Here is a 17,877-nt window from a genome sequence, read left to right as displayed (position 1 = left end):
AATAAAAACAAAAATTAAAAGTTTGACCCAGAACTCTCAATGAATGTGATCAAATATCATTTTTTTTAGATATATTATATACATAATCGTTAGGGTGATCCTTGATCCTGAATATTTCAGCAAAAGCAGACAATGTTTAAAAAACAATTAAAATAGGTATTTTTATTCCATCGTTGCAGTCAAATCTTTTTCCGCCGAGACATTTCTTCAGCTTTGGTAACTCGGGGCCTAATTAATGGATTTTTGTTATGCAAATTGCACATGTGTGCACGATTGCGTTTGTGGTAGATTGTGACCAAACACGGCACCCATCTTGCGGAAAGCATTCTCATACGCAAATGATCATTCAATATTGAAACCACTGAGCGATGTTAGATGTCTATGGCTTCCACAATATCGCACACTTTCAATCTCTGACCGCCATATCGTGAATTTTTTCAATTGTTTCGGTTCTTGAGACCTCTAATTATGCGGTAGTCTGCTATCAATGGCTGTCAAACACAAACTAAATAACGCAGCTTATTAAAATGTTGACAGGAGGCAATATACAGGAGCAGTGTGCTCTTTCACTTAAGAAAAGGGAAATTCAAAAAGTCACGGACTTATAATTTTTTTTCTTGTTTCTAATACATACTAGTTGAGGAATAAAACTAAAAATTTTAACGGCTTTTCTAAGATAATATTTTGTAATATAAAATTTCTTGGAACTATGTATTTTGTTTTTTAAATAAAACCGAATTTAGTCTTTTAAATTCTGCTGCAACTAAATTTAGTCGTCTTGTCGTTATAGTTGTTGACTTTTGTCTCACCATTGGCCACCTTATTAAACGCACATTTACATAAATTTATACGACTATTAATAAATACATACATTAATAGTATTTACTAGGGTATTCAATCGATTAACCGTTAATCGGTTATCCGATTAAATTTGGACGGTTAACTGTTCGAATAATTTGAAATTGCCGATTTTCAAATAACAAATAAACCGATTAATTTGTGTCGATTAACCGATTAACCGAAATTCTTTTTTTTTGCACTTTAATAAATTTTTTTGTATTTATTTTTCCGTTTCAATTCAAATACAAATTTCAAATTAAAATTAGATATTTTTGAGCATCCAATAATCATGATTAGTGAGTATGTATAATAATTGACATATTTAATTTACATCTATTTGAAACTTTGTATTTCCATGTATAGACGAAACTTTTTTTGAAATGAGTGTTTTATCATAACTAAACGAAACTATTAAATTAATCAAAATCTAAAACAATCCAAAAAGGAATTTTCTTTATTATGCTTTTGATTTCTCCAACATATACCATCAGCGAGAGAGTTTTTTTCCAAGAAAAGTTTTAATAATTATTAAATCTAAAGAAAAAATCGTTTAAATTATATTCTTTTTATAAAAGATTATTTCAGAAGATCTCACTAAAACCCTAAACAACTCACACATCGCTCATTTGCTGCAACAACGTCATAATTCAAAAAAAGTCGTTTCGAGAAAAACATCTTTGAATATTTTAGGACATTTTACTATTTCTTAAATAAATTTTCAACAAATCATGTGATTTCAGAAATATAAATAGTAGATGTTAATATCTATCTAATCTGTATTTAACCCAAATTTTTACTTATCAAATATACGAGAAAACATGAATTTTAATTTTGATGTCTACAACAAAAAACACTCTCACACAAAAAATAATTCACTTTTTTGAAAACAGATGAAACTATATGAAAGATTATAGAACAGCGCATATTTTGTATTACTCAGTTCATAAAACACGGATTTTGGGTTATGACGTTGTTGCAGCAAATAGGCGATTGTTTACAAAAATGATCTCAAATACCTTATTTGCTGTTTTTTATGTTTTTGTACACAAAATTCGTTGTTGTATTTTCAATTTAAAATGAAAATAGAAATTATTCGGTTAACCGAATAATTTTAAATTAACCGATTATTAACCGAATAAATCTAAACCTCGATTAATTATTTGCTCGATTAACCGATTAAATCAGAAACCCGATTAATTGAATACCCTAGTATTTACTAAATACTATTTGTTTATGAATTTTATTTAATTTGATTTGATTTGTTATGCGATACACGTTCAAACATGTTGCCAACTGAAATGAAAATATTGTGAATTATTTGTTGATCTTCTCGGCATTCTTCTCTTTTAATGATAAATATTTTGTAGATTTGACAAAAATTCACGGAATAATTTATTTTATATTTACTTCAGTGGAAATTCCAAAGACCTTTTAGCAAAACCATTTTATTTCCCATTTCACTTGTCATGCCAACATCGAAGTAGTGAAATGCAGTACACACAAATGATAGACAAGTAAACAAACAATCAAGTCAATTATACATACAAACATTCAGCTGGTGAGTATGTAAGCGATAGTCAGAGTTAGATATCCTTGCACCATTGCCCTATATACATATCGAGCCGTTAGCGCCAAATTATCGTAAGCGACAAAACACAAATTTTACAAGAAAAAGTTTTTTTGATTATTTTGAAATTTATACATAGAATTAAAAATTTTTGATGCCATATAATATAATTTCGTTCAAGCCATGATACAATAGTTGTAGAAGGTAGAATCACTAGGGAGAGTTTTCAATATTTAGCCCTATAACGTCAAACTTTGATTTTGATTTTTTTCATATTTTTTTATATTTTCTTTTGTTTGACGTTACAAGAATAGTATAATTGAGAATTTATTTTCTACTGGGTGTACTTTATATTGTTGTATCATGGTTCAAGCTATTTGTCTATTATTCAAAAATATTTATAACTTTTGACAATTAAAAATTCATGGAATACTTTATTGAAAAATATGACAAAAAAATTATTTATTAAATTTTTACATTGATACAAATTTTTCGAATTGAAATTAAATTTTTATATATGAATAGTTTTAATGAAATTTCACAGTTATGTAGATTTTTCTGTTTAAAATGTAAAAATAAAAACGAATTTTAGAATTTATTATCAGCAATCCCGCAATTCCCAAAAAAGTGTTGCAAAATTCCAAAAATCTAATTTTTTTGGCTATTATATCCATACCAGGGTCGGGGTTATCAGAACCCTTTGCAAAATAAGTAGAAACATATTGGGCCACCTAAAATCGGTTTCTATATTTTGATATCGAATATGCGATTTGCGAATTTTTGCCCTAAAGTTTAATTTTACATAAAAAATAAATGTTTTTTGAATGGACCTGGTCCCCTCGGTAACAACAATTTTTAAAATTTTTTTCATTTAAAATATTTTATCAAAACTTAGAAATTTTTTGCGATAACTTAAAAAGAAAAAAAGTTCTTTTTGCCAAAGAATTAGCGAAAAATCGCCATTTTAAAATTTTTTAAATTTAAATGCATATAACTTTGGAATTAGTCATTACTTTTAAACAATTATATTTCTATTTGACACATACGTGTGTTGTTAGTCCAACAAAGCAAAACTTGCGAAAATCGGGAAATATTTGGATACGCTGCTATCAAAAAAATGGAGTAGGATGGGTAAAAATTTTGCAAATATAATTTTCAAATGCGAGATATTCGCATAAGCTTAAGAGATAATTGATAGTAGTGCTCGATGAGAAGATTCTATATGTGTAATTGTTTTTGAAATCGGAACTTAAACGAAGAAATAGGATCTTTTTAAAAATGTAACATACCCGAGGTGTCCTACTGTGAGGACCCTTGGACGCGCCCTTGGTGGACCTATGAGGTCCACATTCAAAACTTATACTCGACAACACTTCTTCTTTGCGCATGTGAAATTTCATTCAAACCAATCTAACCATTTAAGCTGGGTTTCCGCATACACCGTAATCGGCACCGATAACGAAAACTGAAACTGAAAAACGTTGGTGTTCGTCACCGTCTCGTTTCTGAATTGTTTTCGTTTCAGTTGGGTGCGTTGCGGCATAAAACAGAAACGAAATTATTTTTTTAGTTGTCATTTGGAAATTAAATAGAATTTCATTATTTTTGACAAAATCTATTATTTTTTCCTCTTCCAATAAAGAAAATTAATTTTTTTTATTCATTTTGATTTTCTATAAATTTGAAATAAAAAAATAATTAAAATAATTTCGTTCCTACAGCACCGAAAACAACCTACTTGAAGTTGTTTTCGTTCCGGCCCCAAATGACAGGTTTTTCGTTACTGATCGGTGCCGTTTAGTTCCCAATTTTCGTTGCCGATTTCTGAAACAAACTTTTTTTCGATGCAAATGTATGGAATTTCGTTTTCGGTGCCGATTACGGTGTATGCGGAAACGTAGCTTTAGAAGTTACAGATTTATTTCCCTCTTTTTTTTCTATACCACTGTGTGTCGCTTACGATAAAATTCGTTTACTGTAAAATGTAAACATTGACATACGATAAAATCTTACCCCCTATAATTTTGAAGTTATTAACAATTTTGTCCATAAAACTTTCATTTTTGCAATAAAAAAAATTTTGAAAATGTCGCTTACGATAATTTGGCGCTAAGGGCTCGATATGTAAATACATATGTAGTATGTATCTACTTATTTAACAAACATGTAAAGCCACAACATGCCAACTTGGCAGCAGAACCAGATATACATACGAATTAGTGTTGCCAAATGTCCCGATAGATTTTTTTTTTTTCATTATCTTTTTTCTTTATTGAATCTTTTTTATTAGAAATTTACAAATAAGTATTCAAATCTTAACCTAAACTAAAACTAAAGTTGTTATTGCCGCTGCAATATCCAACATGAGTGCTCGTTAAATGATTATCTGGCCAGATCCAGTGTTTCCAATCGCCTCAGTCGTCTATGACCCTCAAATAACAGCCACTCTTTGGCGAGGGGGTTTGGATGATCCATTAGTTTTGAAATGTATTTTAGACTGGAGAGTTTGATCTCCTCGCGTATTATGGGGACATTGAGATCCCTGTGGATATTACTATTGCGAATGTACCATGGCACAGTGGTCGGTGCTGTATGGAGTCGGCGGCCAAAAATACTTCCAGTGTAGGTATCAACTTGTAATTTCGGTCACGGCTTTATAAATATGTCAGAACTATTTAATGATAAAATGGGAGTGGTTGATGACTCATACCCTCCCCCTACCATACCTTAGCATCCAAATTCACCCCAACGCGCAGTGCGAGGTTATGACATTCTAGTTAATAAAAATTCCATATCTCGGTAATAAATAATAGTACATTTATAATTTTTGGTACAATATATAATAAGGATATTACATAAATTTTTTTCAAAAATGGGCGTAATTGGAGAACTGCCACACCCACTCCCCATATAAGTGAAACTATAAACTTTTTAAAATTGATAAAAAATTAAAAATCAATAAGAAATCTTACTAAAAAAAATTGCAAACTAAATCTGGGCGTGGTCCGCTCGCTCATGTGAGTTTAATAAAATCGACTCCTTTTAGGCAAGCCAATCAGAATATGTATTTTGAACTTTTGTTTTTATACGATTGCATTTTTGCCAAAATTTTGAAATTTTTTTGCAATTATAATTTAAGCGTGTCTCTAAATGACTTTCTTTAAATGTGTAGCCCTCATTTTTAATATAGTTTTTCACGACATCCTTCACTTTTCGAGCTTTTTCAGCATTCTAAGCACCGAATATCAAAAATATGTGAGCGCGAAAGTTTGCAATTATAAGATGTGACTATTGCAAAAACAATTTATAATAAGGACCAAATTCATAAAGTAAAAATATTAAAAGTCCGTGGAAAAGAAAAAAAACAAACACAATTCTTTACATGCATTACAATAACAAAGCAACGCGAACATAAACTAACAAAACACCTCACAAAAATTCAAAGTTGGACATCAAAAACAACGAGGCCGCTTTGGTGTATGGGAGATAAATCAAAGAGATGCAAAAGGATGCAGCTGAAATTTGCAATTTTAGAATCTTGGAATATTAACTAATACACCAGAAAAAATCCCATTGGAGACATCAGGGGGAAACACAAATAAAACTCTAGTTGAAATTGAAATATATGGACGAACGAACACTAAAAATGACACTGGGCAAATATTAATTTTATAAAAAATACACAAGAAGCTAAACACATTGTAATTATATTAAAATTAAGTTAATACCTTCCAATTCAATATTCATTTTGATTTTTTTCAAAAAAACATTTTTTATATGGTTTTAATTAATTTAAAGTTGCGCTTAATTTTCCACTTTTTCACTCTGCAAAAACCAACTGCAACATGCTCTCACTTTTGAAGCTATTCTTGAAGAGTATAGTTGGAATAAAACAAAAACAACTATAAATATTAAAACCTTGTTTTTATAAGAAATAGTGATGACACATTTGGTGACAAACTTATCATTTTGTTTTTTTATTTTTGGCCTATGGGATCGACCAGTGTGCATGGGTCACCTGTTATTGTCCTTAACAGTGCTGACTGCTTTCTTTGCAATTTTTCAACGTTAAATGAGGAGGCTGTTCCCCATAGCTGAATGCCGTATAGCCATATCGGTTTTATAATTGTTTTGTACAAAAGCACTTTGTATTCCAAGTCTAGAGCAGACCGTGGGCCAATTAACCAGTACAGTTGGACTGACTTTAATTTTATTTGCGTAACCTTGCCTTCAATATGGTGGGACCATGTTAAACGGCGATCAAGATGGATACCGAGATATCGCACATGGCTCTGTTCTGGGATTTTGATATTATTTATCTGTATGGAAGGGCAACTTTCTCGTCTTAAAGTAAATGTAACGTGAATACATTTTGTTGCATTGACCTTAATTTTCCATTTGTCCAGCCATTTTTCCAAATCGCCGATGTGAGACTGGAGTTGTTCAGAAGCTATTACGGGGTTTTCATGTGTACTTAAAAAAGCGGTATCATCCGCAAATGTAGATGTGTGAGTCAGTGCACTCTTGGGCATATCTGCAGTATATAAAATATATAGGAACGGCCCTAGAATACTTCCCTGTGGTACACCAGCGGATATTTTTCGACGTGTTGAGATCACATCCTTTGATCTGATTTGGAAAGATCTTTCTTGTATGTAATTTTTAAGCAGTTTATGTACGTTCGCAGGTAGTAATCTAGTAATTTTGTGTATTAGTCCATCGTGCCAGACTTTATCGAAGGCTTGAGATATGTCAATAAATAATGCGGAACATTACTGCTTGCTCTCGAAGGTTTTCCGAATAAGTGTAGTTATCCGATGTACCTGTTCGATAGTACTATGTTTCCTTCTGAAACCAAATTGATGGTCAGGAATAATTCAATTTTCATCAAGGTGCACTATAAGTCTCTCAAGTAACAACTTTTCAAAAAGTTTTGAGAATATTGACAATAGGCTAATGGGACGGTATTATGTCACTTGAGTGACATCTTTTCCCGGTTTCGGTATCATAACTATATCAGATATATTCCATGAGGATGGGAAATATCCAATACGTAGTATTGAGTTAAATATGAACAAAATAATTCTCAGTGCTGAGTTGGGCAGATTACTTATCATCGTGGTAGTAATTTTATCTATACCAGGTGATTTTCCAGCCTTAAGACCTTTGACCGTCGTCCTCACGGCAGAGAACCGGAATTTTAGTGGGGCTGGCACCACATCATTTATGACATTATCTCTAATATATGAATTTGTATCATTTGGGGTAAATACATTCTCCAAGTGATTGGCAAATGCTTCGATTTTTTCTGAAGTATTTTTTGCCCATTCTCCGTTCTGAAGGCGTATGGGCGACTCATATACAATAGGGCATTGCATATTTTTAACAGCTTTCCAGAGACTATATTCTGTGTTCTTAGTAGGGTCTAAGTTTCTAAGATAATTTCTCAGGTTAGATTCTTTATTAATCTTTAAGGCGACGTGAAGTCTTCTTTGGCACTGATTAAGTTTAGCCTTTACGTTCGGAGATCGCGATTGTTGCCATTGACGTCTGAGTGTTCTCTTTTCTTTGATAAGAGACTCAATGTTTTTAGGACATTTTGAATGTCTGTAATTCCCCAGGGTGACTGGGGGCGTGGACACTTTAACGGCGTTTGTTAAAATGTCTGTAAATATATCGACAGCGGATTGTATCTCATACTCATTTTTCAATGAGATGTTTTGTGGCAAGTGTGAGCTAACATACATTTTATACTTTAACCAGTTCGTTTTCTTGTTAGGGAAACAAGAGTAAGAGTTTTCCAATTTACTTGGAACTGCTAATAACGTTAAAACTGTAGGCGAGTGGTCTGACGAGAGGTCCAGCGAAGAGATCACTGAAATAAATTCTCGTTTTATATTCTTGATTACAGCGAAGTCAATTAGATCGGGAATCTTATTGAGGTCTGTAGGCCAATAAGTAGGTTGGCCACTAGATATGGCATCTAGTCTGTTAGACGATATTGCTTCTAACAGTTGCCTCCCTCTAGGAGTAATAAGGCGAGAGCCCCAAAATGTATGTTTTGCATTGTAATCACCAGCTGCTATAAATCTTGGACCTAGAGTCCTAAAATATTCGAGAAACTGCTCTCGATTAATATTATACCTAGGAGGACAATATATTGAAGATATTGTAACTCTACCATCAGGTATATTTATAGATGTGGCCTGGATGTGATCCGTTTTATATTCTGGCATTGGGAAATGCCTAATATCCTTTCTCACTAATATAGCTGTTCCACCACAAGCTCTATCACTTGGATGTTTTGTATCATAAGTATAGTATCCGTTAATTCTGAAACAGTTCTTTATGGTAAAGTGTGTTTCAGAAACGAGTAGTACATCAATTTCCTGAAGGTGGAGAAATTGTTGTACTTCATTCTTATGTTGGCTAAGGCCGTTAGCATTCCAAAAACAAATTATTAGAGAATTAATTTTTTATTTAGCAGGATCTGCATGAGCATGCTTTGATTCTGCATCAATTGTTGAAACATATTTAGCATGTTCGTCATGAAACTGTTCATGGTTTGAATTAGATTCTCAATAGAGCTTTGAAAGTTAGTGTCGGGTACTGGTACACCCTCTTTTAATGCATGTGCATATGAAAATAATGGGGTATTATTTCCATTGCTTCTTTTCATTTGGGTAACTGAACCCTCATTTGTCGTATTGGCATACGATTTGTTTTGATAATTATCATTTATGATGCCTCTATATTGAGAACTAGAAGCACCAGTGTTTGTTTTCATTTGGGTAACTGAACCCTCATTTGTCGTATGGGCATACGATTTGTTTTGATTATTGTTTTTTATAATACTTCTATATTGAGCACTAGAAGCATCAGGAAGGCTTGGAAAGTCTTCTTGCCTTCGTTGATTCCAGTATGCGTAGGAATACTGGGCATCCACGGTAGTTTGCGGTGTGATTTTGACCACAGTTACTACATTTTCTTATATTATCTGTTTTTGAGTGGGGGCATTCTTGACTTTTATGAATATCTTCACATCTTACACATACAGATGGTAATTTCAGAATGTTCGGGTGTGACCGAACTCTTGGCAATTAAGGCACTGAGGTGGACCTTTGCGCTTAATTGGTTCTTCTACAATTATTTTACGATTAAGAAGATATCTTAAACCGTATATTGGATGAGTGTCACCCTTTTTCTTTAATTGAGAAGAGTTGAAAGTGATTTCAACTCTAAAAATTGGTTGAGGAATTTTATTCATATTTATTATGTTGTGAATGGACTTCACTTCAAAGCCTTCAGACTCTAGCGCCTTTTTAATATCATCAGTTGGCTCAGAACTATCTATACCTTTGATGACTACTGTCAAACCTTTTGCACTTTTCAGTTGATATGTATAATAGTTTCTTTTCTCGGAATCGAAATTATCAACAATCATTCTGAAGTCCTTTTCCGAATAAGTTTGTACCTTTGTCTCTTGAATATTTCCTTTACGTAAAGAGACCACGTGGAAATTCTCCTTACCTACAAGTTGGGACAATTTGTTCACCAAAACATTTGTAGTAGGTTCGCGCAAATATAGAGGAGGTGGCTTATAGTCTTTTACAGGCTTTGCGGGATTTTCTTGATTGTCAAGAATTGCAAAACGATTTTGACTTACCGGATTTTTCTTCGCCTGTTTTGGATTTGGTTCCAATTTTGATGTCCTAGGACTGGACTTGCGTTTAGTTATAGTGATGTAACGGTCCATTCCTGTTAGGATTTTCCCGTATTTTTCACTATACTTCGAGTATTTTTTGGTATGGCACCAGTATTTTTTAATGTAAAACTCGATTGATTTTGCTTATCATCACCGGTTTTTATAGAGTTAATATTTTCATTACTACTATTTGTGACATTGATCACAGTAGCATTACTATTTTCAGCAACCATTTGAGTTGTTGTTTGTTTTTCTATAATTTCTTTTATGTTGTCTTCTACACAATTGTTTTGTTTTGGCGCACTAGAGAGTGGAGATCTCTCGTTTGTTGTTGTTCTTACACTTAAATAATTTTTGTGATCTTTTGGATCATATCATATGTCAGATGTGGCGATTTCTCGCCAAACGTGGCGATTTTTCATTGCCTTTGGCGACCAAAATTTCCAATTGGCGACATGGCGATTTTTTTGGCGATTTACAGACTAGTTGGCGATTTATTTGGCGATTTTTTAACAAATTATTGGTTTTTCTTGAAATATTTTTTTTGATATTTATTAACACAATAGTTTACAAAATTAATCATTTATAATCTGATCATATGGATACAGGTAGCATACATGATCAAATTGTTTCAACAATATTAACTTGTGTAAGCCGTCATTTTAAAATAATAATGGAAATATTGATAACTTAATATGCTCATTAAAATTGTCGATTGGTTCGACGGATTCTTTGGAATCAGGAATCTATCGATTTTGGCACAGAATTTGAAATGGAATTACAAAATATAAAAACGGAGGAATATGATGTAGAAATTTTAAAAGAAAATAGTTTTTTGTATTTAAAAAAATTCGAAAAAAAAATTTTTTCCAAAAAATGAAAAAACATCTTTGGCAAAAAAAAGAAAATTTTGTTTTTACCTAAAAATATTTAAAATTTTTATTTTGAAGTATAATTTGGTGAAGGGTATATAAGATTCGGCACAGCCGAATATAGCTCTCTTACTTGTTAAAGTATACAATGAATTTTCAATATTGAAATGAAATGGAAATTTTCGGTAGTTCAAAATTCATTAACTTTATTTTTCAATAAAGGGGAATATGAATTGCAATGGTCAAAATTAGCATATATCACTTGGACTCAGATATTTAAAGGTGAAATTCCAACAAAATTTGTTAGATTTATGGCCACAAGTTTACAATTATTGAGATGCAGGTGGAACATTTCACTTTAAAGACTTAGCATTGGCCGTTCGTAATATGTTACTTTTAACAACCAGTAATTCTTTTCAGCCGACAGATAAAATGTTAAAAAAGTTTAATTCTAATACAATGTATACTTTTATATCAATTTAATATAAATAACTAAATAATAACTAGATTTAAACCGAAATAAATTTAGTATGTATGTATTTTACAATATAAAACTAAAAAAAAATATTTTGGCGATATTTGGCGATTTTTCGTTTAGCTTTTGGCGATGGAGGTAAAAAAAAATCTGACAACCCTGATCATATGTATTATTATTGTTGTATGGAGAGCTCACAACAATGTATGGTTCTAACAACTGTCAAAGCTTGTTTTTATATTTAAATATCTACATATTCTAAGCTTATTAACAAAATGTTTATTGTTTACATAAATAAGTAAAGCCCTCACTATTGAATTATCTACACTATATTAAGTTTAAATACTTATTTGTTTAATTTTTCATTTAGGTTTTTTGACATTTGTTAAGACCAATCGTTGTTTTTGTAGAACTGACACCACCTTGTATGAATTCGCCTTGCTGCTGAGCCTCCTTTCACTTGTTGGAGAGTAAGAGAAACTCATACACAAACACACAAACAAAATCTATTGTCAAATGTCATTATTTTGGAACAAGAATGAATTCTATTGTAATCGTTTTCGGATCGGTTAATAATTTCACCTTGCACCCATACATATATTCTCTTGAATTGGGACTTTACCGATTCTAAATTTCTTGCACACTATTACTCAACACTTTCGAAATTATTTTTTTGTTTTTATTCAGGATTGTTTGACAATTCATTATGGAAAGTCCCACACGGCAACAACGTCTCCAAAAATCAGCATTCTGTGTGAAATGCAGTGTTTAAAAAGCTACGATAACTAACAAATGTTTAACTGTTGCTACAACTACTGCTTCAAAAAAGTGTATGTAGCGGTAGCGGTAGCGGTAGCAGTAGCATTTGTCTTTTTTCGTTTTCTTGTTTTTTTAAAACTACTGCTACCTTCAAAATATAAAACTCTTAACAGAGCAGTAGTAACATGAATTGTAAATGGAGTAGTAGCATAAAAATACAAATCATTGCTACTGCTCTATATTGAGTTTTAATTTTTAAGGTAGCAGTAAAGTAGCAGTTGATGCAGCAGTTAAGGTAGCAATAAAAGTAGTCAAAAAAGAAAATCTTCAGTCATAACACCAAAATTGACAGAATTAAACACTGTGTGTTGTTTTTGTTTTGAGAGAGTTTGAAAGAAGTATTCGTTTTTATTCGTCTCAGATGTTCGTGTTGCTAACAGAAAGATCGTGTTTTCTGTGTGTATAACAAAACTTTTGTTTACAACACGACCAACTTACACAAATATAAATTCACAACAACAACACATAATATACTTTTTTGGCTGAAGATTTTTATTTTTGACTTATTTTATTTCTACCTCAACTGTTACTTAGCTGCTACTTCATCTGCTACTTAACTGCTACTTCATCTACTAAATCAACTGCTACTTCTATTACTACTAAATTTTAAAAGTAGCAGAATTAGTAAAAAACTAATGACTGCTACATCAAAACTTTTTCTTTTTTAAGGTAGCAATAGAAAATAAATTACTCTGCTACTTTTAATTTTTGCTTTTATTAGTACTACTACAACTACTGCTACCAAAATGTGAAGGTAGCAGTAGTAGTAGTAATTATTGACTCCGAGTTTTTATTAATTTTTTAACTAGACTACTTGTGTTTTTTCGTTGCTACTGCTACTTGTAGTCTAGTTTTTTAAACACTGGTGAAATGTTTTAATCCACTTCTTTAAACAATGGCGTTATTGAAAATTCATTTTAGACGCCTAGATAGTGTATTATAACTGATATCATAACTCTGGATTTTTTGTGTCTCGCGTAACTTTTGATAATCCCGCCATTTTCCTCCTATTATGATAATTGTACCGCTTTTTATAAAAATAAAACGGGTGACCCTGATACCTACACACATGCATATGTACGTAATTGTAGAAATATCAGATGGCGACGATGCACACATCATCAACCCGCAAACAGTGCCAGAGAGAGAGAGATTGAGGCAGAGATGTGTTTGCATTTAGTTAAGGATTCACATTAATAACAGTTGACCGATTTGCTTTTATGCAACGCTGGTCTTAAAACTCTCAACACATGATACAAAATACCAACTGGCATACTAGCCAACCAAATAACGTTTTAACTTTCGTGGTTTAACATTCTTATAGATATTTAAATGAATGCATTTATGAAACAAGACAATTCATTATTGTTCTATTAGATTTTCAGATTCTAGTCTGATATCATGGTCTGTTTCACTACAACTCTCATATGGCCTGTATTATTCAGCTATTGAAATCAGAATAAATAAATATTTCGAAACATTGTATGATAATGTGTCTGAATTACAAACTAAGTTCATATTTTCAGGCACATTATTGTGAAATAGCTTAAACGGCGCGTATTTACGTCATTTATGATTGTGTATATACATATAGCTGGCTTAATTGCATGCTCTAATTCCACTTTTTTTAGAAATTGAGATTTTCATGCAGTTATGTACAATAAGTAAAAATACATTGATTACAAAGAAAAAAATTGCAGTTATATCGGTTTTTGTTGTCGTTTTGTAGTGATGAGCAAAAGCGCTTAGTCCAATTTATCTCAATTTATCACAAAAAAGTACAGTTTAATAATTTCTGTCAAATTGTTCAATGATTTCTATCAAATTGTTCAATGGCATGGCATGTATTAATTTATTCTTTTTTTTGGGGAAATTTAGACTTTGACTGGTCATAACTTTTTAACGTAATTAGTTTTAATTCAACGACTTTTTAAAACTTAGGGAAATAGTGTAAACATGATTTATTAAAATTTGCTAATTTATAAATTATTAGATTATCTCAATCTCTGATTATTTTTTATCGAGACGACATACTAAAATTATATTATTTGGAAGTATTACTTGGTATTTTGGTATTAAATCATACACCTCGTATTTTATTTAAATATGCATGACAACAGATATTTTTTTCTGTTGTCATACATTTAAAGTTCTGTTAATAAAACACAAGAAAGTACACACCAACACAAGCACACTAGAATGGCCCCTGTTGCTAAATAAAATTCTAGCCTTGGACGTTGTTGGGCTGCCCAAAAGATATTTTCCAGATTTTGTTATAATTGTTCAATAGATAAAATATCCTCTTTTGCGACTAGAGACTGATAGTAGCATGAAATGTCGATCATTAGATATTGTCTATATTAATGACATAGTAAACCAGATATGGAAAAAAATAATTCTAAAGCCGAGGCAGTTGGTTTTTTTTGTCTTATATCTCAGCCATTTGTGGGCAATTTTCCCGGATTCAAATAGCAACCGAATCGGGACTATAGCGGATATATTGATGTATGAATCATGTACATATGTAAATTATTTGAGGGCTTCAGAAAGTTGATTACAACATACAGATGCACATACGATCCAAAATATATATGTATATACTTTATGTGGTAGCAAATGATAAATGTAGAAGTTGCCCTTGCCACTCATGGTGAAGGGTATAAAAACATAGATCACAGCTAATGAATAGAACAAAAGGTTTTCACTTTTTGGAGTCATCCTAATGGAAATATGCATCTATGTTTACATTCACATGTAGACAAACGTACAGTTACCGATGTTTTTTCTGCATTCATGCGTTTAACTTTGGCAGCATGCTTCGTTGTTGAGTGTAAAAATGTACATCTAAGAGTGTGTTTGTCTGTCTGCGGATGATCCCGCAGACTAGAGTTTCCAAATAACCGATGAATTTCAAAACCGCAGTTTCGCTTTTATGATCAAAATCAGTTGATAACAGAAAAAATACTTAAATATTATGTTGTAGTGCTGTCAAATCTCCACAGAAAATAATTGAAAAAGGCAATTCGGTTAAAACCGAACACGAAACTCTACTTGAGACTGACAGAGCTAAGTGTTCAAATCCATGAATTTCTTTATGACTTTTAGTAAATGCATTAGTTTGAATTTGTATTTATTTATTTAGATTAGAATACTTTTTGTTAAAAATGTGTGTTTTATTTTTTAATTTTAATTCTTCATTTATAAATTTCCTTTCCCTTAGGTGAATTATTTACACATTTCAACTCCAGTTGTATTTTAAGCATTTGAAGCATATGGATGGCAAACCAGGGGGGTTATTGGGTAATTCGATTCGAAAGAAAATATTTGCTAAATACTCGTACAATGTATTGTATTAAGCATACAAATTCGAACGATTTTATTTTCGAATCGAATTACACAATAACCCCCTTTTTAAATTAAAGTTAAATAGAAAAGAACATGGGCATATAAAATTCCACACTTTGTTCGGATATACAGATAAATACTTACATAAATCATTTCAAAATAGTTTAAAAGTTGCTAAAAGTTATTCTCAAATATTGAGCATTTGTTTAAGGTAGAAATTATGGTTGTACTTATTCTAAATACTCCTACTACCTACAACTTGGTATGTGTGTTAAAATATGAGAAACCCACAATCACGACAGTCATGAAAATAAATAGTGTGTGTTGATAAATTCGAAAAAGTTTCCTAATGATGCAGAGTGTTACTCGTACTATGTTGATACCACTGCGAATGATAAATATTATTTTGCTACATATGTACATATTTCATTTTGTACATGGCGCATATACTCATACGCCTGCAGCATCTCTAATCTTTCAATCATTAATTGATCATTTAGATTATTATAGATGTTTGTACAAATTTATCTTAAAACAAACTACATGCATTAAAATACAAACCTTTATGAAATCTTAAGGAAACCAGACACACAATATTTGAATAAATTTTGGTTATGTTTTACATATTTATTGGTTTCAAAATCATTTATTTAATATTCTTTTGGAATTGCCAATGAACAATATTGTGATGAATTAGAAGAAAACTTCTCCCATCATCTTTTCAGTTATACGAAAACATGAAATCAAAAATACATATGAATATCATATGGAAATGGATTCGATGGGTCCAAAGAAAAAAATTTACAATGACTATTTTTAATTTTTCATTTTTCATTTTGTTTAGTATTTAGTAGTTTTTTATTTAAATTTAAATTTCCATGTATGTAAATGGCTATTGCACAGTAATTAGAAAAGAAAATATTGTTATAATCAAAATACATATACTCGTATAATACACATTAGTTACACTGGAAATGGCTAAATGGCCAACAGGCATTATTATAATATAAATTAAAAATATGTATAGAGTGTGTGGTCTTCTTTGTGTAGTTTAGAAAATCCATCAAATAAATACTAAATCATCATTAGAATTGAAACAAAAAAAAGAAATAAAAAAAAAGTAAATTTTACATTTTTTTGTTTTCATATTTTAAATGTGTAATTAGTTTTAATTAACATTAGTCGATACAAATCGCATTTTTTTATTATTTATTTATGAAGAATGACTTAGTTTTTGTTTGTAGAATAAAAAAATTCATTAAGAATATTATATGAATATTTTATATTTAATTTTATTTATGTATGCGTGGCTATGTGTATATTTATTTTCATTCATAAAATGTACTATTTATATGTATTTATGTTATTATCTACGAATGTATTAATGTAATTACAATGTCAAATGTATGAATTCTGTATATATCGTTAGTCTCATGCAGAAATGCCCTAAATAGCATTTTTTTTTTTTTTGGAATTGAGTGTTTTAGTGATTCTAATACATTTCACACAAATACACTTCGTCACAAAAATTTAATGCAATAGTATCTGTAATATCGGCTTTACAGGCAATTGTATAAACATTGTTTTACCTTCTCATGTAAATTTCAAATATTTGAGTTAGGGCCTTTCTACATGAGACCAACGATATGTAGTATATGTATGTCTGTAAACATTACGAGTAAACCTAAGTTATAAGAAATATTTATATATGATTTAATTGTTCAATTCACAACTGACGTTGTACAGTCGTATGAGTTATAAGTCGTCTGAATTTACAATAGTTGTACAAATGTTGTTGATAATTTCTATATAAATATTTTGTACAACACCTACAACATTTTTACATATGTATGTTTTTTCAAATGTATGAAATTTTAAGTGTTACCAAACAGAGTATGAAAGAAACAAAACATTTCGCAAATGTTTGCAAAATGTACAAAACAAATCAAAATTTTTATATTGTATTGTACATGAGCAAAAACAAAACAAAAGCTTTTTTAAGTGACAAAGAGAGAAAACGAAACGATTAGCTTTTCACTCATCTTCATTGTTTAATTTACCGTTACAATCGTACATTTGAGTACAAAACAGATAGAGAAACGTATTTTTTATTCGTTTTGTTTTTTATTGTACTGTGTTCTCTATTATAATGAGTAAATCAATTACCAAACGTTTGTTGAACGTTTTTTATCAGAATATTTCAATATTGTTCTTACTCTTTTCTTTTATAGCTGCGTACGTTTATAATATAAAC

Source organism: Calliphora vicina, chromosome 3 (genome assembly GCF_958450345.1).
Source record: "Calliphora vicina chromosome 3, idCalVici1.1, whole genome shotgun sequence".
NCBI lineage: Eukaryota > Metazoa > Arthropoda > Insecta > Diptera > Calliphoridae > Calliphora > Calliphora vicina.
The sequence above is the reverse complement of the archived record's forward strand: the minus strand, read 5'-3'. Positions refer to the sequence as shown.